Here is a 23,496-nt window from a genome sequence, read left to right as displayed (position 1 = left end):
TCTATGGAGGTACCTATGCTACCCGTCTTGCGAGACACTTTGAGATACCCATTAGACTGGAGGAAGAAGAGGTTGTTCTTCCCAAGAGATATCTAGATTACGATTGCATGGTTCGCCATGACTTTCTTGATAGAGATATAAATAGAAGGATGATTTATAACCTGGTATTTAGTCAGGGTACTCGTGAGACTATTACTTTGCCTGCTCCTTCTTTGTTCAATCTTCATGCAGGAAGGTACATTATTATGCCCTCGGACATCTACGCATATTGGGGCTTAGCCCAACCACAGGTGCCCGTGCCCGAGCCACCAGTCGAGTACCAGACGCCAGTTTATCAGTGGGAGCCGGAGGAGCTCACACAGCAGTGGCATCCTCAGTCCACTCTGGAGTATACCAGAGCTGGTTATTTCCCTCCTTGGGAGTAGACCAACTTAGGCCAAAATCCTACGCTTGGGGGAGTATGTGTTCTCACCGACTTTATATTGTTGCTTATGTTTTCATTTTGTTAGCCGGTGTTCACACTTTGCCACTGTATCATCCATGCTAGTTTACTTCTTTTTCTCATTTTCTTTTTGTGTGTCTGTCTAGTTTGAGAAAACCCAACAAGATTTTCTTGTTCTTCTTTTGCTTGTTGGGAGCTTTCCTGTGTAATTAGTTTTCTTTTTCTTTGAGTCAAGGTAGAAGATATTGGTTACAATGTTTAGTGGTTCTGACATGCATACCTGTTTAGTTGTTAAAGAGCCATATTACTTTGTCTTCTCCTTTGTGTTTGCCTGCAGATTCCAGCTTTAGTCCAATGCACAAGCACGCTTATTATTGTTCACATCGTTCGGTCGTGCAAGTGAAAGGCAATAATGACGATATATGATGAAGTGACTGAGCCTGGAAAAGATGGTATGAACTCGATCTATTTTGTTTTTCTAAATATGACTAGCTCATCATGCCTGATTCAGCTTTGTTGTGAGGGAAACATGTTTGTAATGACAACTTAGAGATCATAGTTGCTTATGCCATGGTTACTTAGCTAGGAGCTTATAATGGTTTGTCTTGGATGCCCACATGAATGTTGAGATGACTATGATGTAGTATGATAGGATGGTATCCTCCTTTGAATGATTCAAGTGGCTTGACTTGGCGCATGTTCACGCCTGTAGTTGAAACAAAATCAACATAGCCTCTATGATGTTCATGTTCATGGTGATTTATGTCCTACTCATGCTTGCACTCAATGTTAGTTAATCTCAATGCATTTTGATGACTGTTGTCGCTCTCTAGTTGGTCGCTTCCCAGTCTATTGCTAGCCTTCACTTGTACTAAGCGGGAATACTGCTTGTGCATCCACTCACATAAACCCAAAGTTGTTCCATATGAGTCCACCATACCTGCCTAGGTGCGGTATCTACCTGACCTTCCAAGTAAATTTGCATGTGCCACTCTCTAAACCTTCAAGAAATAATCTGTTTTGCGTGCCCGAACCGCTCATGTGGTTATAGGGGGCTATCAGTATCTTCCATGCTAGGCGTTTTATCCTTGATATGTGTTTATTCACTATCATTCACGACAAATGGGCTGGTAATTGGAATTCTCAGTTCCATGCACAAATCGAAAATATAATTGCAAACAAAACTCCCCCAGGATTGTTGTTGGTATGGACGGTACCCGAGGATTCAGCTAGCCGTGGAGTGTGATTGATTGGTGGTGGGGGAGTCAAAACTTTACTTCTCTGTTTGGGAACCGCCTATAGCATGTGTAGCATGGAAGATGTACAGAACTCTTAGTCATTGTGTTGACAATGAAAGCATGCCACCCAAAATTATTATCTCTGTTTTCAAAGCTTGAGCTCTGGCACCTCTGCAAATCAATGCTTCCCTCTGTGAAGGGCCTGTCTATTTAAGTTCCTGTTGAGTCATCCTCCTCTTATAAAAGCACCAATTAGAGAGCACCTCTGTCATTTTTATGCTTTGCTTTTAACTGTGTTGAGTATGACTGTGACTGGATCTTCATTGCCTTGAATTACAATGTTTAGTCAACCCTTGGTCTTTGAAGGTGCTCTCCATTTATGTTTTGCGGTCTCAGAAAGAGCTAGTGAGATACCACCTGCGCGTACTGCTTCATGTTGTTTTGATTGAAGTGTTGACATTTGAGGCTTATTATTATTTGCTCGCTAGCTGATTATGCCATTGATATGAGTTTACCGTGAGACCTAGATGTCATTTGCTTGTGTGGTTTGCTTGTGATCTTGCCGAAATTCTGGTTATGAGTTAGACATAGTTGCAACAACAAGATCAATCAGAGTTTCTCAAAGGTTTTCCTTTATCTCTTTCAGTTTGTCAACTGAATTGCTTGAGGACAAGCAAGGCTTTAAGCTTGGGGGAGTTGATACATCTCCGTCGTATCTACTTTTCCGAACTCTTTTGCCCTTGTTTTGGACTCTAATTTGCATGATTTGAATGGAACTAACCCGGACTAACGATGTTTTCAGCAGAATTGCCATGGTGTTGTTTTTGTGCAGTATTAAAAGTTCTCAGAATGACCTAAAAATTGACGGAGATTTTTTTTGGAATTAATGAAAAATACATGCGCAAAGATCCATTGGAGGAGGTGAGCCAGTGGGCCACAAGCCCAGGGGCCACGGCCACCCTCCCTGGCCGCGTCGTGAGAGCTTGTGGGGCCCACGTGGATCCACCGCCTCCAAAATCAGCTCTATGTATTCCGTTTCGCCCGGAAAAAATCAGAGAGAAGGATTCATCGCGTTTTACGATACGGAGGCGCCGCCACCTCCTGTTCTTCATCTGCAGGGCAGATCTGGAGTCCGTTCTCGGCTCCGGAGAGGGGAAATCGTCGCCATCGTCATCATCAACCTTCCTCCATCGCCAATTCCATGATGATCTTCACCGTTCGTGACTAATCTCATCGGAGGCTTGCTGGACGGTGATGAGTTGGATGAGATCTATCATGTAATCGAGTTAGTTTTGACGGGGATTGATCCCTAGTATCCACTATGTTCTGAGATTGATGTTGCTACTACTTTGCCATGCTTAATGCTTGTCACTAGGGCCCGAGTGCCATGATTTCAGATCTGAACCTATTATGTCGTCGCCAATATATGTGTGTTTTAGATCCTATCTTGCAAGTTGTAGTCACCTACTATGTGTTATGACCCGGCAACCCCGGAGTGACAATAGCCGGAACCACTCCCGGAGATGACCATAGTATGAGGAGTTCATGTATTCACCAAGTGTTAATGCGTTGGTCCGGTTCTTTATTAAAAGGAGAACCTTAATATCCCATAGTTTCCATTAGGACCCCGCTGCCACGGGAGGGATGGACAATAGATGTCATGCAAGTTCTTTTCCCTAAGCATGTATGACTACATACGGAATGCATGCCTACATTAGATTGACGAACGGTAGCTAGTTACATATCTCTCTGTGTTATAGCTGTTACATGATGAATCACATCCGGCATACTCATCCATCACCGATCCACTGCCTACGAGTCTTTTACTACTGGTCCTTGCTATGTTACTTTGCTGCTACTGCTGTCACTACTGCTGTTACTTGCTGCTACTATCACTACTGCTCTTCCTTGCTACTGCTGTTACTCTGCTGTTACTTGCTACTTTGCTGTTACTTGCTGCAACACTTCTTTGGAGCCGTAGCCGGGGAAGCATTATTCTCAAGAATAGTTCCCCGTCAACGTGCTATTTTCTGGCGCCATTGATACAACTAGTTAGGAATAGTCTGCCGTCAACAAACCCTTTTCTGGCACCGTTGTTATCATACCACTTTTCTACTGATACTTTGCTTGCAGACACTAATCTTTAAGATGTGGTTGAATTGACAACTCAGCTGCTAATACTTGAGAATATTCTATCGCTTCCTCTTGTGTCGAATCAATAAATTTGGGTTGAATACTCTACCCTCGAAAACTGTTCCGATCCCCTACACTTGTGGGTTATCAGCGATGCTTGCATACGCACGGCCGAAGCGGCCAGAAAGATCTCGCCACCTCGACGCGCCAAGGAGCTGCCCCCGCTAGTTCTAAAGATGCCGCGCGGTCCAAAACCACATCCGCAAACCATGGTTTCGCGCTTGCGCCCTCTGTCCCTCTCGTGCCTCCGCAGCATAACCACCAGAGCATCTCCACTCGGTGACTCGTCGCCTGTCGTGGGAATAAACCAATGGAGAGGGAAGAATCCTAGCTACGGCAAGATTGTACGCAAGATGTATGAGTTCAGGGCCCTCTCTTGGAGGTAACAACCCTACGTCTCAGGTGCTCGGGAGCTCGTGCAAGGTGGTTTTGTGTAATACAGGGAGTGCGAACCCTTGTGCGAGAGGGGAGGGGTGGCTTATATAGAGTGCGCCACCTCTCATCAATACCTCAACATCTAAAGGCTCGATCAATATGAGTTAAAGATATACGTTACTAATAACGTAAGTGGGTAATAAATGCTACTAAAGACCATTGGTTGAACGTGTGTCCGTTGGCCGTCGTGGGTGACTGTTGATCTTCAGTACCGATTGGAATCCTTCCGAGTGCATTTGGGTTGTCGAGTGGATGTAAATTTAATCCGAGTGCCTTCGCAGCGAGTGAGTTTTAAGTACCATCTTCATCCACTCGGTGTCTTCTGTCTAACCTTTGGCCTAATAATGAGGTGCCCTTGGGTAGGACATTTAGGTCATGCTGATGACCCTACCCTAGGTTCATATCCCCATCATTAGCCACCAAATGGATCGAGGTCCGAGTGAGGAAGGGGTCGTCGTGAGTTCTTGTCGAGTCGTTCTGATCTTGGTCCTTTTCCTAGGATTGACAAAACTTCAGGCCGACTGAAGTCTTCATCATTCGCCTTGATCGATTCTATTCTGAAGTTTGCCCGAGTGGTTTCAGATGCTTGGGCTTACTCCGAGTGACTACTGGGATCTTTTGATATGACTGATCACTTCGGCAGGTCCGGATCTTCTGGGATTCGAAATTTCTGTTTCCGCACGCCTCACGGTGATGATGCAACTATCACGCAAGTGGATCAACAACGCCTTGATTATTGCACCGTCATCATCGCCACGCATCACGTTCCACTGATAGAGGGACAAGTTGAGATTTGGAGGACCCACCAGTCGGTGACTCAGTCGTTTGCTTATATAAATGCAACTGTGGCTAGGGTTACGGCTGCGCCTTGATCTCTTCTTGCTCTTCTTCCTCCTTAGTATCGCCAGCCTTGCTCAATATTCTCCTCGCCACCACAACCATGACAAAAGGAAAGACCTCCAAGCTTGAGCGCGCCAAGAAGGGCGACAAAGCGAAAAAAGCCGGTCGGACCGCATTGCCGCCAGGGTGGATACAAGGGGATTTTCTCCCGTCCACTGTGACGAGGGAGGATGTTTTGGATCTCGTGGAACATGGGATGGTGGCAGAGAAATCGTGGAGACTGCCAGAGGGGGAGCTCGAACCAGCACCTCGTGAGGGGAAACGGGTCCTCCTCACCACTCATGTCGAGCGAGGTTTTTCTCGACCTCCACATCCTTTCTTTCGTGGTTTCCTCTCCTATTTCGGGATTCAACTCCATCATCTCCCTCCCAACACTTTCGCATACCTCTCTGCATTCATCACCTTGTGTGAGTGCTTTTTGGGCTGCCCTCCTCGTTGGGGTTTGTTCAAGAAAATATTTACTGCCCGATCTCAGACATTGAAGAAAGCGAATCCCGGGGACACCCGGACCAACGTTATCCAGTTGTGCGGTGGCATGGGAATTCAGAAGAGGAATAGGAGTACCTATCCTCCGATGACTCTCCCCGAATTGGTTAGGAACTGGCAGGCATCATGGTTCTACTACAATGATATTGCATCTCCAAACATGTCGACTGGTCTTCCCCCCTTTACCTTAGATCGTCCGGCTACCCCTAGGATATTGACCATATTCGAGGATGAAAAGGTAGAAGTGGAGATGTTGGCGGGTGAAGTGATCAACTTGGTCAGAAACGGGCTCACTAGTTTGGATCTGCTGGAGACATTTCTCAGTCGGTGCATCCAGCCTCTTCAAGGAAGGGACCATGCCATGTTGCATTACACTGGTTCCGAAGACTCCACTCGGTCGCACCCAGAGGAAGTCGATGTGGAGACGGTAAGCCAGTGGATAAGTAGCATTACTGTTCCTTGCGACAACCCTGTGGGATCTAGACGAGTCACACCCTATTCTCCTAAGAATAAGCCGCGGAAGTTGGTATGTTGCATTTTTTCTGATTGTATTTATGCCTCCATCAAGTGACTTCGTATTCATCCGACTGACTTTGTTACTTTTGAGCTTTGTAGGAATGGACCAACCCGCACTCTCCTGTGCCCAACGGGGAGCAGCTCGACTTTGGAGGAGAGAGTGAGGGTGGAAGTGTCGATAGCGAATATGCAGATGACAGCGAAGAGAGCGAAGACGCTTCAGAAGACAATGAGGAAGAAGAACAATCTCCTCCACACCAAGAACCACGAACCAAGCAACGCCATGACCCATCAACTGCACCAAGTAAAATAGTCGCCTCTAGCAGCAGAACCATGAAGCGGGACCGAGCCGTCGCGCCCGACTCTGCGGAGACGAATGGAAAACAGCCGAAGTCTGATGCGCTGAAGCTGCGGAAGGCTCTACCGCGAATGAGAATCGCCGTGCCGGTTGCTTCAGTGTAAGTGTTTGTCTTTTATATCTTGCAAGTGTGTCTTTTAAAACTTCTGGTGACCGAGTGTAATTTGTTTGCCAGTGCTGCTAATTCGTTGTCGACTCTTGTCGAGACGGGAGAGGACCGTATGGACCCGGACGCAGTGGATCAGCCTGCACCTTGACCAGGTATGATCAACCTTAGCCTCACTCCATTTCATATATTGGATCAGGACTGATTTGACCATCACTATCTCAGCTTCGGGTGTTATCTTCTTGGATGACGATCCAGAGCTTCAACATACAGCTATGCAACATACTCCTGCTGAGCCAGTTAGATCTGCATTGGGGATGCCTATGACTCCTGTGTCGACTGCTCCTCCAGTCGGTTCAGGTGTTATGGCGACGGCCCCTCCGACTGGATCAACTATCGTGACGACCGAGCAGAGTGCTCCTTTGGTAACTCAAGCTACCCTTGTCGTGATGCCCACTTCTTCATCACTTGCATTCTCTCTGCATAGCGTCCTAGAGGACTAGACTGGCGCTGCCAAAGAGGTGATGATCCAGGGCAATCTGATGATGCAACACACAAAGGAGGTGTTCGAGGCCAGCAAATTGGTGTATGACGCCAGCTCGGCACTCGAAGCAAACATCCGAGTAAGTTCCACTGTAAGTTATTTTCCGATTGAATCTCGTTTGTCAATCCGATTGGAATGTTGCTGATCTTGTCAATCTTGCTTTATTACTTTACACCCACTTGGGGGTTGCCATGTAGTAGGTTTTCTTTACTCCAGTGGGGGCATGCTTAGTGAACCAACTCGATGTAGTCCCCGAGACTACTCTTGAATGCTTGCATCATCAGGAGTCTGAAGTTAAGATGTATACTCTCTTTTTGACTCGGCCAGGTCGCACATGGTCGAGTGTTTTCGTCTTGTAGTGGGGGCACTCTCAGTGCACCCACTGGGTGTAGTCCCCGAGACCGTTGTCGAGTGCTTGCCTCGGCGATGGTCTTATTGAGAATGAGTAAATGTAGGACTCAGGAAAACTGGTCTGGCCGAGTAATTTTGTATCCAATGGGGGAACACTAAGTGCACCCACTGGGTGTAGTCCACGAGACTAGTGTCGATCGTTTAGGAAGGGAAGTAGTCTGAAGAACTTGGGTGGCCTCGGCGGGCCGCTGATTGTTGAATGACTTATTTTTCCACTTGGAAGTAAAAAAGATAATTTTGTTGAATGACTTGTGTTTTTGCACTCGGAAGTAGAAAAACAACTGTGTCGAATGAACCTTACTTTTCCACTCGGATGTTTTTTAGAAGGCTTGCGAGATTGGGTCGTAGTATACTCAGATGGAGTCTGAGAAGAACCAACTGAAGCTGGAGTGTGATGCGATGAAAAAGGTGCTAGAAGACAAGGATCTAGTCTTGGCAAAGCTGCAGGAGAAGTCCGAAGCTGACGAACTGAAGCTTGCGGACTTTGATAAGTTGATGGCAGAAAACGAAAAAATGAAGAAAGAAAGAGACGAGTGGGCAAAGAAGCTTCACACTATGGCAAAGAGGGCCAATGCCATAGAAAGTTTTGTAAAAGATTTCCTCGCGAAGATGCTGGCGTCGCTCATTGGTATGTTCTCTTTGCGGAGTGGGTCTTAGCATTTTCATCGATTGGCATGCAGTTGATGTTTCACTTTTCTTCTCTTGCAGAATTCTGTCCTGATTTCGAAAAAGTAACATTCGAGGTGGAGCCATACTTGGATCCCATCAAGTTTCCTGTTCCCGATGACTTGGCCGTGAGCATGTATCGGCTCAACTGCCGCATCGTGAAAGTCCAATGATGCTTCACTCGACTGCGAGCTGCTGTGGGAGGAATCTATAAAGAGATATGGCCTGAAGACACGTTCCTCATCAATCTAGATGCTGTGATGGAGTGCCTGGGTTGTGTTCCTGAGAGAGTCCAAGCATGGAAGAAATTAGCTGCTTGGTGTGGGGCTGATGTTACTCTTTCTCTCGTTAGGGTCCACTCTAAGGAGGCCAGGGAGGAGAAACTGAAGATGCTCCAAGTAGCAAATACTAAGAAGCTCTAGTTCGAAGATTTTATGGAGACTTTCATCAGTGCTGCAACTCGCATTGTTGATGGAATTGATCTCGATACCTTTGTCGAGCCAACAAGTCCCGGAGGCCCTTGAAGCAAAAAACTGTTGTTATTCCTAAAAGCTTTAAATTTGCCTTGGTATGCCGATTGACGATTTATCGCTTAAACTTCATTTAGGTGCTAATCCCGAGTACTCTATAGCTGCACGGATAACTTTGATCCGTGTTGAGATCTTTTGAATCTATCTCCGTTTGATATTTGCAAGATTTTCTTGATTTCCATTGAGTGAATAGCTTGCTATTTATTTGGAACATAGTTTTTTACTTAGGTGAATCATGTCCAGCTAAGCCCCTAAGTGTAAGAATTGCTCTTCACTCAAAGTACGTTTCGTACTTAGGCGAAGACTGGTTCGCAACTAAGCGTCCGAGTGGATAGTTTTTATCCACTCGGAAGAGTTTGTTAACTTAGGCGAATCTCGTTCGCAGCTAAGCCAATGAGTGTGAGGACCACTCTCCACTCGGAGTACGTTTCGTACTTAGGCGAAGACTAGTTCGCCGCTAAGCGTCTGAGTGGATAGTATTCATCCATTCGGAACAGTGTGTTAGTTTAGGCGAATCTTTTTCGCGGCTAAACCCCCGAGTGTGAGGATCGCTCTCCACTAGGATTATATTTTTTTGTACTTAGGCAAAGACTGGTTCACATCTAAGCGTCCGAGTGGATAGTTTTTATCCACTCGGAAGAGTGTGTTAACTTAGGCGAATCTTGTTCGCAGCTAAGCCCCCGAGTGTGAGGATCGCTCTCCACTCGGAGTATACTTTTTGTACTTAGGCGAAGACTGGTTCGCAGCTAAGCGTCCGAGTGGTTATTTTTTATCCACTCGGAAGAGTTTGTTAACTTAGGCGAATCTTGTTCGCAGCTAAGCCTCCGAGTGCGAGTATCGCTCTCCACTCGGAGTATACTTTTTGTACTTAGGCGAAGACTGGTTCGCAAATAAGCGTCCGAGTGGATAGTTTTTATCCACTTGGAAGAGTGTGTTAACTTAGGCGAATCTTGTCCGCAGCTAAGCCACCGAGTGTGAGGATCGCTCTCCACTTGGAGTAAATTTTTTGTACTTAGGAGAAGACTAGTTTGCACCTAAGCGTCCGAGTGGATAGTTTTTATCCACTCGGAAGAGCGTGTTAACTTAGGCGAATCTTGTTCGCACCTAAGCCCCCGAGTGTGAGGATCGCTCTCCACTTGGAGTATATTTTTTGTGCGGGTAGCCACTCGACTGGAATCGACTAAAACTGAGGAAGTTATGACTGGAATCGACTAAAGCAATTTTATTCAACAAACTTTGTCTGTTACATCGGATAGGCCGGTAATCAAGCATAAAAACGCTTCAGAAGATGTGCATTCGATGCATGCGGTTCATCTGTCCTCTTCTGAATATTGTACTGTCGGCAAGCTCCACTGTTTAACACCTTAGTGATGATGAAAGGTCCTTCCAAAGCAGGATCTAATTTATGAGGCCATTGCTGATCCACTCGGAGTACCAGATCACCTTCATGGAACGCTCGACTCCTTACATGCCTTGACTGAAAACGTCGCAAGTCCTGTTTATAAACTGTAGATCGGATCAGCGCCATCTCATGTTCCTCCTCCATAAGATCTATTCCATCTTGACGTGCTTGCCCGGCTTCAGCTTCTGAATAGAGATCCACCCTGGGGGAACCGTGAATCAAATCGCTCGGTAGAATAGCTTCGGCTCCATATACCAGGAAGAAAGGAGTTTCCCAGTCGACCAATTCAGTGCCGTCCTCAGACCCCAGAGAACAGTGGGTAGTTCGGTCACCCAACCTCCTGCAGCATACTCTAGGTCTCGCATGAGTCGAGGCTTTAATCCTTGTAGGATAAGTCCATTCACTTGCTCTTCTTGACCGTTGGTCTGCGGATGAGCAACGGATGCATAATCCACTCGGGTCCCTTGGATAGTCCAGAAACGTCTGAACTCCTCCGAATCGAAGTTTGACCCATTATCTGTGATGATGCAATGTAGGACTCCACACCGGAATGTAATTTCCTTCACAAACTTGATGGCTGTGCGGCCATCCAGCTTCTTGATTGGCTTGGCTTCAATCCACTTGGTGAACTTGTCGACTGCAATGAGCAAGTGTGTGAAACCACTCCGACCTGTCCGAAAAGACCCGACCATGTCAAAGCCCTAGACAGCAAACGGCGAAATGAGAGGAATTGTCTCCAGGGCCAATGGAGGTTTGTGAGATAAGTTTGAGTAGAACTGACAACCTTCACAACAATCGACGAGGTCTTTGGCCATTTCATTGGCGCGTGGCCACAAGAATCCAGATCGGTATGCTTTGGCAATAATGGTCCGAGAGGACGCATGATGACCATAGGTCCCCGAGTGGATTTCTTTGAGAATTAGTTGGCCTTCCTCAGGGGAGATACATCATTGAGCTACGCCAGTCACGCTTTCTCTATGAAGTTGATCACCCATTACCGTGAATGCCTTTGACCCACGAACAATCTATCGGGCTTCGTCTTCGTCTTCTGGCAATTCTCGCCTTAGAACGTATGCCATATATGGCACTGTCCAGTCGGGAGTAATCACCAAAATTTCCATAATAAGGTTAACGACTGCTGGAACATCAACTTCAGTCGGATCAAAAGTACTTGTTGAATATCAATGTCACACCCTGTTTTTACTACCACTTTCTCTCTAATGCAAAAATCTGAGCTTGTTATTTTTTTTCAAAACTAATGATATGAGTGCCATGATTGTCATTATATGCTTGTGTGTTTGATCATGTGATGATAAAAAACCCATTTCACAATATTGAGTTGTTTTCAAAAACCCTTTTCTGATTTCTGATTAAGGTAAAACCCAACTTTGAGTTGCACTACATGCCCTTGATGGCAAGGAGTGTCCTTACCCTAAGTTGGTGATCTGATTTTACCTTTATTGTAGTCCTCCAAAACCAGAAAATAATTATTTTTAGAATTGTTTTCTTAATTTATTTACATGTCCATTTCAAAGGCTAGAAATGGTATTCCTACACGGAAAAAAACTTTTCTGCCCTAGATAAATATGATTAAATTTGGAGATGATCAGAACGACATATATTTTCCATACATTAGATTTTGAACCCCTATTTATATTATAATTATTTGAGTAAAACCCTGAAAACCATTTATGTCTGTTTTGACCTTTTGAAATATTTCCAAAGGAAATATTCTCAATAAAATCCAAGAAAAGTCCAGTGGTATCCCTAAGCCATATTTGTTGTCCACATAAAGTTTCACTTTGATCCAAGGTGATTAAGGACCCCAAATAACTACAAAACCCCTTTTGTCCAGATTGAAGTTAGAGCAACTCTACATAGCAAAGTTTGTCCAATGATGTTGAAACTTTGCAGGAGTGCCTAATACCTCAAATGAGGGTTCCACACCAAAAATGGGATTTGTGGGATTAACTTTACCCACACTCTCTTTGGAAGGGACAGATCTGGTCAAATGGTGAAGCTTTCAAGTTCACAAAGCTAAACTTGTCCAATGGAGCTCAAACTTGGTGAAACCCCATGTTTTAGCACCAAACCCAAACGTGTTAAGTTGCAGAAGCAGTGGTGGGGTGCAACCACCACAAACCACTGTCGAACACCTTCTGACAGATGGGTGAAATCCCCCTTAGCCATAGCTAAACCCAACCCCTTTGCTCCACACTCTCAGATTAGGTGGCCAGTATCAATGCCCAGCCCCACACAACTAGCCCCTCTCTGGTTCAAAGAAGAAATGCCAAAAACCCCAATCTAAGATTCAGCTCAAAGCTGATAGCACCTGTTTCTCTTGTCTCCCTTGACCAGCCGAAGCTCCCACGGGACTTCAACGGCTAACCTTATCCCTAAACCCTAAACTAGACACGTCCAAAGCACCTCAGAGCGGACCAGCATGTTGTGGCATGCCAAAACTGTGCTCTGGGCGCGCTACAGGAAGCCACCAAGGTGGGGGCGACGCTCTCGGCCAGTTCCAGCCTCCCCCGAGGTGTCCAACCTCTTCCCCGACAACCCCTCTGCATCGAGCGACCATCAGGGCCCCTCCTCTCCCGTGCTAGAACTTGTGTGACGAGTGCCCATGCGCACCAGTACCGGCCAAACTTGCGCGGCCACTGATGCTCTACTCCCCTGTCTCTGCCCCTGTTGCAGATGGTCTGGCAGTCCAAAACCACGTCCTGAGACCGTGGTTTTGACCCCAGATCCTCTCTGCACCCCTGTGCGCGCCACGGTCATTCACCGGCGCTCCCGAATCGGCTCACCATCGCGGGCCTATTTATAGCCCTCCCCCTCGCTCCAGCTCCCCTCAGATAGCTTCGCCACGACCACTAACACCTCCCTAGCCTCCCCAGCAAGCGAGCAGAGCCCCGGTGCTCGAGATCGACCGAGGCCCCTCCGCCTCAGAACTCCGGTCGATCTCCGGCTACACGACGGCTCCTGCGTCCCTTGACCCACCAAAACACTCCCCTCGACCTCAGGAAGCTTTCCCCCAACTTTCCCAAGAATTTCCGTGCCCCTAGCTACCCTCTCGACCACCTCCCGAAACTCCTCCATCGCGGCCTCCTCGTCACCGGTGAACCCGAGCCTCTCCGTCGTTGTTCCGACCACCAACAGGTAGGCGTCGACGAGCCAGACCCATTTCTATCTTGGTTGGGGCCCGAGGACGTTGGCAGCCTCACCAGCATGCTCCTCCTCCTCTCTGGCCAGATGTAGGAGACAACACCGACAGGTGTGCCCCACCTGTCGCTGGCCCAGCCCCCTCTCCCTCGCTGCTCGCAGCCACTAACCGCAGGGCCCCGCACGTCAGGTTCAAACCTGACGGCGCACGCGCCTGGGCAGGCTGTCGGCTGGCCTTTGGGCCGGCCCAGCTCCAGGCCAAGCGAGGCCAGGGACTTAGGCTATTTTTCTTTGGTTTTAAAAATGGTTTTCAAAGATTTTTATCAAAAGATTTCACAAGTGTAAAAATATAATTTTTCCACTGATATTCTTCTAAAAATATGTAGTATTTAATAAGACCATTGGTTGAATTTTTCAGCAACTATTCTGTTTTACAATAATAAAAAGGATTAAGTTGGAATATTTTTGCTTCTGTTTATTTGATTTTAAAAATGTTCCTTCATTGGAATCAGAGGAAAATATTTTCAAAAATAGCAACTTAGATTTATCAGTAATAAACAACAATTTTAAAATGACTTTGTGATCTGTTTTTGAGTGAGCTATATCTTATTTATTCTTTTGACGACGATAGAAAATCCGTGTGACGAGGGAATCAGAGCGGAAGACCTCGAAGACCCCGGATACCTAGTTGACCAAGGCAAGCAACCCTTTGACCATGACTGAGCATATGTTATAGTGCATGTTAGTATAGCAAGTATTTCCGTTGCATATGATCATAAGTGTCGGTAAATCATTGATGTGATGTTACCGATGGCTCCTCCGGAGCACATGCATTAAGCTTGATCCTACCACCTATGAGGGTCATGCTAATATCATGTTGACAGGTAAAGCTAGAGTAACAGTACCATGAGCATGTCGTTGGTATAAATCAAAGACTTACGAAAACCCCATCGGGTGCCACTAATGCTCAAGGGTGATGATGAGTTAGGTGGCCACTTTTGGTGAAGTGGTGCACCGGGTATTTTGAGTGAGTATGGTTTCAGAAATGGGAATAGATTTATGATGTGTCAACCATCCCAACCTTACATGTACGACCACATTACCCCTTTATGGGACGGGGCTGTGTTGATTACTCTGGTCGTCGCTAGCAAAGAGCCACATTACTAGTGGCGGGAATGATATGTGGTCAATCTCGTGATGGGGTCGTGCCAGGTAGGGCGACTATGCCATTTTTATGTATTCCAGGAACGCCGTTGGTCCCCGCATGGTTGATACTGTCCAGAGTCTGCGCTTGTAAGACGTACAACACGTGGGTTGGGTACCAATCGAGTGGACCTCTTTGTCTAGTGTCGTCAGGGGAAAGCCATTGATCGGGTACTTAGCTCGGGTATGTTATATACCGCGAGTCATGGATGACACGGAAGTTTCTCGGATCTCGTGGGTCCAGCGTACTACCTCTGCAGAGTGTAAAACTATTCGAATAGCCGTGTCCGCGGTCAAGGACAGTTGGGTAATCCTGCTTAAACTACGTCTAGTCATTTTCGCATAAACCAAGTGTGTGTGTGAGTTGTGATGAAATGAGTGATTATGAAAGTAATGTTATGACCAAGTTTGGTGACTTGGCATACAGGGTGAACCCGGATGGTTCAACCCTCAGCAGATATTGATATCTGTAACCTGTTCTTCAAAAGTAATTTTTTAACTTGATGCATATTCATGAGCATTTACTACCAAGGTGAATTCCACTCAAGATGCATGATATTGTTATCCTTCACTTTCATTGTTCATATCATGGGCTGTTTGCGAGTACATTCAAAAGTAGTCATTGGCTTGCCACTGGTTACATTATTGACCAGACATGGAAGGATTAGAGTTTGGAGATGAGTACGCCTTCGGAGACGCCCCTGTGAAATAGGGCGCTTCACAGTCGGAATGCCTGTCGGTGATGGCTTGATGGCATGGGCACCCGCTTAGCACCTATGATTTCCGCTATCAGTTGTAACCGTATGATTTGGCCTTAGGCCCTATTTTGTGAACTTGACCATTCGGTCATGTGATGTAATAATTCGGTACTTGGATGTAAGACTCTATTATTCAGTATATGTGTGTTCGGTGAGCATTGATCTCTGGGATCATAGAGCACGTTCATTCGACGACCTCGACTCGTAAGACAGGGTCCCCACAGAGCTGGTATCAGAGCCATCCTAACTGTAGGAACTCTTAGGTAGCATGGACGATAGCTGAGACGACTAGTGCACTTAGAACATAACCAGAGGTTCTGCACCCACTAAAAACTTTCTAACCCTCTCCTCTATATCTTGTAGATGGCCGCCATACCTGAGACGCTTCTCGAGACGGGCTTTCCTCTACTTTTGAGTGATAGCCTCGAGAAGTGCCAAGTACGCCACACGCCCATCTTCCTCTACCACGAGCACTCGGTCAACGCCGACACTAAAGAGTATCACGTGGACGTGATAGTGAAGGCTAACGACTCCCCGACAAGCTGGTTCTTTGAAGGACCACAAATGGAGGATTTGATGTTGGTAGTGGAGACAGCAGCACGAGAGGCGCTCGTGCAATTCCGCGACATCCTTCCCGACATGGCTAACGAGCCAGCTACTCGTCACCTACCCTTCGTGAAGGATGGGATAGACGGGAGTTGGACACTCAACCCATCTTCTGAGGACGGGACACCACTAAGGTTTCAGACCTACTTCAGTCTCTCCTCCGACACTTTGACACACCTTTTGATCAAGGAGTCAACAAAGATTCGCCAAGAGCTGCACCAAGTCAAGGGTCTACTTCGCATGGAGAAGATCCCACAAGGTGAAGAAGGAAGGAGCACCCGAAGGACGATCTGGCATCGCCTTCTGAGGAGGAATACTACTGCTTCAGGCCACTCCTCTTTAGAGACGTCGTCTGACCGCGGAAGAGTACACCAAACTCTTCGCTACTTCACCAACCAAAAGACGCCGTAATGGACCACTTCCTTCTCCTACTCCTTTAAAAGTGGGAAGTACTGATGAAGATGAAGATGAAGACGAAGATCCTGCAGCACCCGCCTATGAGATCACGCAGTCTGCCACTTAGTATTAGTAACGTAGGCAATTAGGAGTTACTCCCCGAGCGTAGGAGTTCATGTATCGGTTCAGTGAACCATGAGTGTTGTGTAAGCATGTTGGATGCAAGTCGCATTCTGCCTTAGGCAGATTGTGAGCGACTACATCGCTTGTTTTAATTTAATGCATTAGCTTTTTCAAAAAAGAACCTTTGGCTTAAAAATTTTACACCAGCACAACACCGGACCCCTCCTTACTAGAGCATCATCCCTTATGATTTCGGCCAGTTCGGCAAATTGACCTATCTACTCCCCTGACAGGATGGTGAATGGAACTCGCAACAAAACCTTTGGCAACCCCGACTCTGCCTCTTCAGGCCAGCAGCAGGGAACCGGAGGGGAACCTCAAGCTGGAGATCACCACGAGGATCAAGACGATGTTCCACCGCCACTGCCTCGTCCTGAAAGCTTGACTATGGCTCAGTTCCTTCAAGCTCTCCGAGAGGAACGTCAAGCCAATAATGCCACTATTCAGAAGCTGGCTCAAGCCTTGGTGAACAACCCGCCGTAGAACAGGAATGGCAATGGTCGCTCTACTCTCTCTGAGTTCATGCGAACAACGCCACCCATATTCACAGAGACAACTGAACCATTGGATGCCGATGACTGGATCCGTACTATCGAAGACCTCCTCGCGCTGGTCAAATGCATTGATGATCGTGAGAAAGTCCTCTATGCTTCTCATTGTCTCGGAGGCATAACCAGAGCTTGGTGGGATGGATTTCAGATCATGCGAGCAGGGCAAGTCATCACTTGGGTTGTTTTCAAAGATGGATTCCGCGCTGCTCACATTCCTCCCGGAATGATCACCATTAAGAAGCGGGAATTCTGAGCCTTAAGGCAAGGCAGTGGATCCGTCAAGGAGTATTTGCAGAAGTTCAACCTCCTGTCAAGATATTCACGGGAGGATGTCAACACTGAGGCCGCCAAAGTGGAACGCTTTCTGGAAGGACTACAACAGTCACTCCAGTATCAGCTGGTCATTTGTGAATGACGGACCTTCAACGATCTGGTTAATAAGGCCCTTATGTTGGAGGATAAACGTCATGCTATGGACGACACCCGTAAGCGCAAGCTAATGGGTAGTGGATGACCGAGTAACCCGAAGCCACGCCCATGGCAGTCAACTCCAGCAAGACCCAACTACCAACAGCAGCAGTACAAGACTCCAACGTTTCGCCAGAACTACCAGCCTTAGGAGCAAGTCAACATGAAGCCAACAATCAATCCACCAAACAACAGTGGCGTCAAGACCAATCTTCCAGCACAAGTTACCTGTTTCTATTGTGGACAGACGAGGCACTATTCCAGACAGCGTCCCGACAAGAACCCGATGCACCGGGCCCCAATGCGCAAAATCAAGGCTAAGGAGCACCAGGCAGGAACCAAGCTCCCCGCAATCAGCAGTATCATAGCAGGGGGCGGATTAATCATATCTCCGTAGAAGAGGCACACGAAGACCTAGACTGCATTCTGGGTACGTTCCTCGTCAACTCCACCCCAACAACAATATTGTTCAATTGTGGTGCTTCACATTCTTTTGTTGCACAAATATTTGTGGAAAAATGTGGTTTAAAGCCTACTCTGCTTCGTGGGTATATGGCAATCCAAACCCCGGGAGCAGTGTTGAGGACCAACCTAGGATGTAGGAAGGTCGAGATTGTTATCAATGGGATAAGCTTCTCAGTGAATCTCATTGTACTTAAGTCGCAAGGCCTAGAAGTAATTCTCGGCATGGATTGGCTGGCCAAACATCAGAGCACCTTGGACTGTGCCAACAGGGCTATTACCATGACAAGCCAGTAACCGCTCGAGTACCACGGGTTAACAGCCTATCAGAGGTAGAACTCGATCGAGTACCGGTAGTCTTTGAATACCCGGACGTCTTTCCTGATGAGCTACCAGGGATGCCTCCCGACCGAGACATCGAGTTCATCATTGAGCTCATGCCCGGATCAAGGCCTATCTATAAGAAGCCTTACAGGATGGGATCCGAAGAGCTAGCAGAGCTGAAAAAGCAGCTCGATGAGCAACTCAAGAAAGGGTTCATTCGTCCGAGTGCGTCACCTTGGGGATCACCTGATCTATTCGTGTGCAAGAAGGATGGGACTATCAGACTTTTCGTCGGTTACCGTTCCCTCAATGAGGTCACGATCAAGAACAAGTACCCACTCCCCAAGATTGAAGACTTGTTTGATCATTTGAATGGAGCCAAGGTATTCTCTAAGATCGATCTCCGGTCTGGGTATTACCAACTAAAGATCCGACCTGAGGACATACCCAAGACTGCATTCATGACCCGATACTGTCTATACGAATGCACTGTCATGTCTTTTGGGTTGACAAATGCCCCAACTTACTTCATGTACCTCATGAACAAGGTCTTCATGGAATACCTGGACAAGTTTGTTGTCGTATTTATTGATGACATATTTATCTTTTCCAAGGCCGAAGAAGAGCATGAGCAACATTTTAGGTTAGTGTTGGAAAAGCTTCGAGAGCACCAACTTTATGCCAAATGCAGCAAGTGCCAATTCTGGCTGAACGAAGTTGGATTCTTGGGTCATACCATGACGGCAAGTGGATTGGCAGTTGATCCGTCCAAGATTACTACGGTAACCAACTGGGAATCGCCAATTGATGTGAAGGAAGTCAGGAGCTTCCTCGGACTCGCGGGATATTACCGCAAGTTTGTAGAAGGATTCTCCCGCATCGCTCGACCTATGACTCATCTTTTGAAGAAAGGCAAGAAGTTCGAATGGACGCCGGAGTGTGAAGCAAGCTTCCAAGAGTTGAAGAAGAGATTAACTACCGCCCCGGTATTGTCCACTTCAAGATATCAACAAGGAGTTTGTGATATATTGTGATGCCTCCAGAACTTGGCTCGGTGGGGTTCTAATGCAGGACGACAGAGTTGTGGCGTATGTGACACGACAAATGCATCCGCATGAGTAGAATTATGCCACCCATGACCCCGAGTTGGCAGCAGTAGTAATGCCCTGAAGACATGACGACATTACCTTCGGGGAAAACGATGTGAAATATACACCGGCCACAAAAGTCTGAAGTATATCTTCACCCAAAGGGAATTGAATATGAGGCAACAAAGGTGGTTGGAGTTAATCAAAGACTACGACCTCAGCATTCAATATCACCCCGGTAAGGCCAATGTAGTGGTTGATGCCCTAAATAGGAAGACCAACACCTTGAACGTCACGCTCAAGGAAAGGCAACCCACCTTATATGAAGAAATGGAGAACTTCGGATTGGAGCTAGTGGTATCGGAATTCCTAGCTAACCTCGAAGTCAAACCAACGCTGGTTGATGATATCAAGGTGGTCCAGAAGGGTCATAAGAGCATTGAAGGCATCAAGAAGAAGATTCAAGAAGGCAAGGCCCCATGATTTTCAGTGGATGAACAAGGGGTAGTGTTGTTTGGGAAACATTTATTCATACCCAACAAGGCTGAACTCAAGGATTTGATCCTATAGGAAGCTCATGATACACCCTACTCTATTCACCCCGGTGGTACCAAGATGTATCAAGATCTCTGAGAAATATTCTGGTGGCATGGCATGAAGAGGGAAATAGTGATTTACGTTGCCAAGTGCGACATGTGCCAGCGAGTCAAGGCTGAGCATCAGCGACCAGCTGGATTGCTACAACCTCTCCAGGTGCCAAAATGGAGTGGGACAAGATAGGCATGGACTTTGTTACCGGCTTACCAAGGTCTAGCAGAGGCCATGACTCTATATGGGTCATTGTCGAGCATCTGACCAAGGTGGCCCATTGCATTCCAGTCAACAACACTTATGATGGGGACAAGTTGGCTAGTCTCTATCTTGAGCGTATTGTGAGCCTTCACGACCCAAGGAGATTGTATCTGACCGAGGCACGCAGTTGACTTCTAGATTTTGGAAGAAGTTCCAAGAAGCCCTCGGAACCAAGCTCTCTTTCAGCATCGCTTTCCACCCACAAACGGGCGGACAAACGGAGAGAGTAAACCAGATACTCAAAGATATGCTCCGCTCTTGCGTCTTGGTATATGGTGCCAAATGGGAAGATTGTCTGCCGTTCGCTGAGTTCTCATACAACAGCAACCACCAGTTCAGTCTCCAGATGGCCCCTTTTGAAGTGTTATACGGACGAAAGTGCCGCAACCCGCTCAACTGGTCCGAAACCGGTGAAGGGCTGATTTTCGGGCCGGAACCTTTGCACATGGCAGAAGAGAAGGTGCAACTTGTCCGAGAAAATCTAAAGGCAGCCAAGTCGCCACAAAAGAGCTATGTGGATTCTCACCGTAGAGAATTGGAGTTTAACCTTGAAGACCAAGTGTACCTCCGTGTCACCCCTCTCAAGGGAACCAATCATTTCCATGTTAAAGGGAAACTTGCTCCAAGGTTCATTGGACCTCTTAAGATCACGACAAGGCGTGGAGAAGTCACTTACCAATTGGAGCTACCTCCGGCACTTTCGGGTCTGCACAACGTCTTCCACGTGTCACAACTTCGGAAGTGTCTTCAAGAGCCAAACCGTTCCGATCTTTACAAGGACATTGACCATCATGCCATCAACCTTCAGCCGGATCTCAGCTACCGCGAGAGGCCGATCCGCATCCTGGATGAAGCAAAGCGTTGCACCAGAAGCCGCACCATCAAGTATTTCAAGGTTCAGTGGAGCAACCACACCGAAGCCGAAGCAACATGGGAGCGTGAAGACTATCTCCGATCTGAGTTTCCGGACCTTTTTAGCACCTAGCTTAGGAATCTCGGGGACAGGATTCTTGTAAGGGGATAGGTCTGTCACACCCTGTTTTTACTACCAGTTTCTGTGTAATGCAAAAATCTGAGCTTGTTAAAACTTTTTCAAAACTAATGATGTAATTGCCATGATTGTCATTATATGCTTGTGTATTTGATCATGTGATGATAAAAACCCCATTTCACAATATTGAGTTGTTTCCAAACACCCTTTTCTGATTTCTGATTAAGGTAAAACCCTACTCTGAGTTGCACTACATGCCCTTGATGGCAAGGAGTGTTCTTACCCAAAGTTGGTGATCTGATTTTAGCTTTATTTTAGTGCTCCAAAACCACAAAATAATTATTTTTAGAATTGTTTTCTTAATTTATTTACATGTCCATTTCTGAGGCCAGAAATGGTATTCCTACATGGAAAATACTTTTCTGCCTTAGAAAAATCTGATTAAATTTGGAGATGATCAAAAGGACATATATTTTCCATACATGCCCAGCCCCAGACGACTGGCCCCTCTCGCGTTGAAAGTAGAAATGCCAAAAACCCCAATCTAAGCTTCAGCTCAAAGCTGACAGCACCTGTTTCTCTTGTCTCCCTTGACCAGCTGAAGCTCCCACGTGACTTCAATGGTTAGCCTTATCCTAGCCAGTACCCAGGACATGCTAGACACGTCCAAAGCACCTCAGAGCGCACCAGCATGCCGTGGCATGCCAAAACTGCGCTCTGGGCGTGCTATAGGAAGCCACCAAGGTAGGGGCGACACCCTCGGCCAGTTCCAGCCTCCCCCGAGGTGTCCAACCTCTTCCCCGACATCCCCTCTGCATCGAGCGACCATCAGGGCCCCTCCTCTCCCGCGCTAGAGCTTGTGCGACGCGTGCCCGCGTGCACTAGTACCGGCCAAAGTTGCGCGGCCACTAATGCTCGACTCCCCTCTCTCTCCCCCTGTTGCAGATGGTTCTGGCAGTCCAAAACCACGTCCTGAGACCGTGGTTTCGACCCGAGCTCCTCTTTGCACCCCCATGCATGCCATGGTGAGTCACCGGCGCTCTCAAATCGGCTCACCATCGCGGGCCTATTTATAGCCCTCCCCCTCGCTCCAGCTCCCCTCAGACAGCTTCTCCATGACAACTAGCACCTCCCTAGCCTCCCCAGCAAGCCAGCAAAGTCCTGTTGCTCAAGATCGACCGAGGCCCCTCCGCTTCGGAGCTCTGGTCGATCTCCGGCTACACGATGGCTCCAGCGTCCCTCGACCCACCAGAACACTCCCCTCGACCTCAAGAAGCTTTCCCCCAACTTTCCCAAGCATTTCCGTGCCCCTAGTTACCATCTCGACCACCTCCCGAAACTCCTCGTCGCCGGTGAACTCGAGCCTTTCCGTCGTTGTTCCAACCTACAACAGGTAGGCGGCGACGAGCCAGACCCATTTCTATGTTTGTTGGGGCCCGAGGACGTCGGCAGCCTCGCCGGCGTGCTCCTCCTCCTCTCTGGCCAGAGGTAGGAGATGACCCCGACAGGTGTGCTCCACCTGCCGGTGGCCCAACCCCCTCTCCCTCGCGGCCCACAGCCACTGACCGCAGGGCCCTGTATGTTAGGTTCAAACCTGACGGCGCGCGCGCCTGGGCAGGATGACGGTTGGCCTTTGGGCCGGCCCAGCTCCAGGGCAAGCCAGGCCAGGGACTTAGCCCATTTTTCTTTTGTTTTAAAAATGTTTTTTCAAAGATTTCTATAAAAAGATATAACCAGCGTAAAAATATAATTTTTCCACTGGTATTCTGCTAAAAATATGAAGTATTTAATAAGACCATTGGTTGAATTTTTCAGCAACTATTTTGTTTTACAATAATAAAAAGGATTAAGTTGGAATAGTTTTGCTTCTGTTTAGTTGATTTAAAAATGTTCCTTCATTGGAATCCGAGGCAAATATTTTTTTAAATAACAACTTAGACTTATTAGTAATAAACAACATTTTTAAAATGACTTTGTGATCTGTTTTTGAGTTAGCTATTTCTTATTTATTCTTTTGACGACGATAGAAAATCCGTGTGACGAGGGAATCCGAGCGGAAGACCTTGAAGACGCCGGATACCTAGCTGACCAAGGCAAGCAACCCTTTGACCATGACTGAGCATATGTTATATTACATGTTAGTATAGCAAGTATTTCCTTTGCATATGATCATAAGTGCTGGTAAATCATTGATCCGATGGTACCGACGGCTCCTTCAGAGCAAA

Source organism: Hordeum vulgare, chromosome 7H, assembly GCF_904849725.1.
Source record: "Hordeum vulgare subsp. vulgare chromosome 7H, MorexV3_pseudomolecules_assembly, whole genome shotgun sequence".
NCBI lineage: Eukaryota > Viridiplantae > Streptophyta > Magnoliopsida > Poales > Poaceae > Hordeum > Hordeum vulgare.
The sequence above is the reverse complement of the archived record's forward strand: the minus strand, read 5'-3'. Positions refer to the sequence as shown.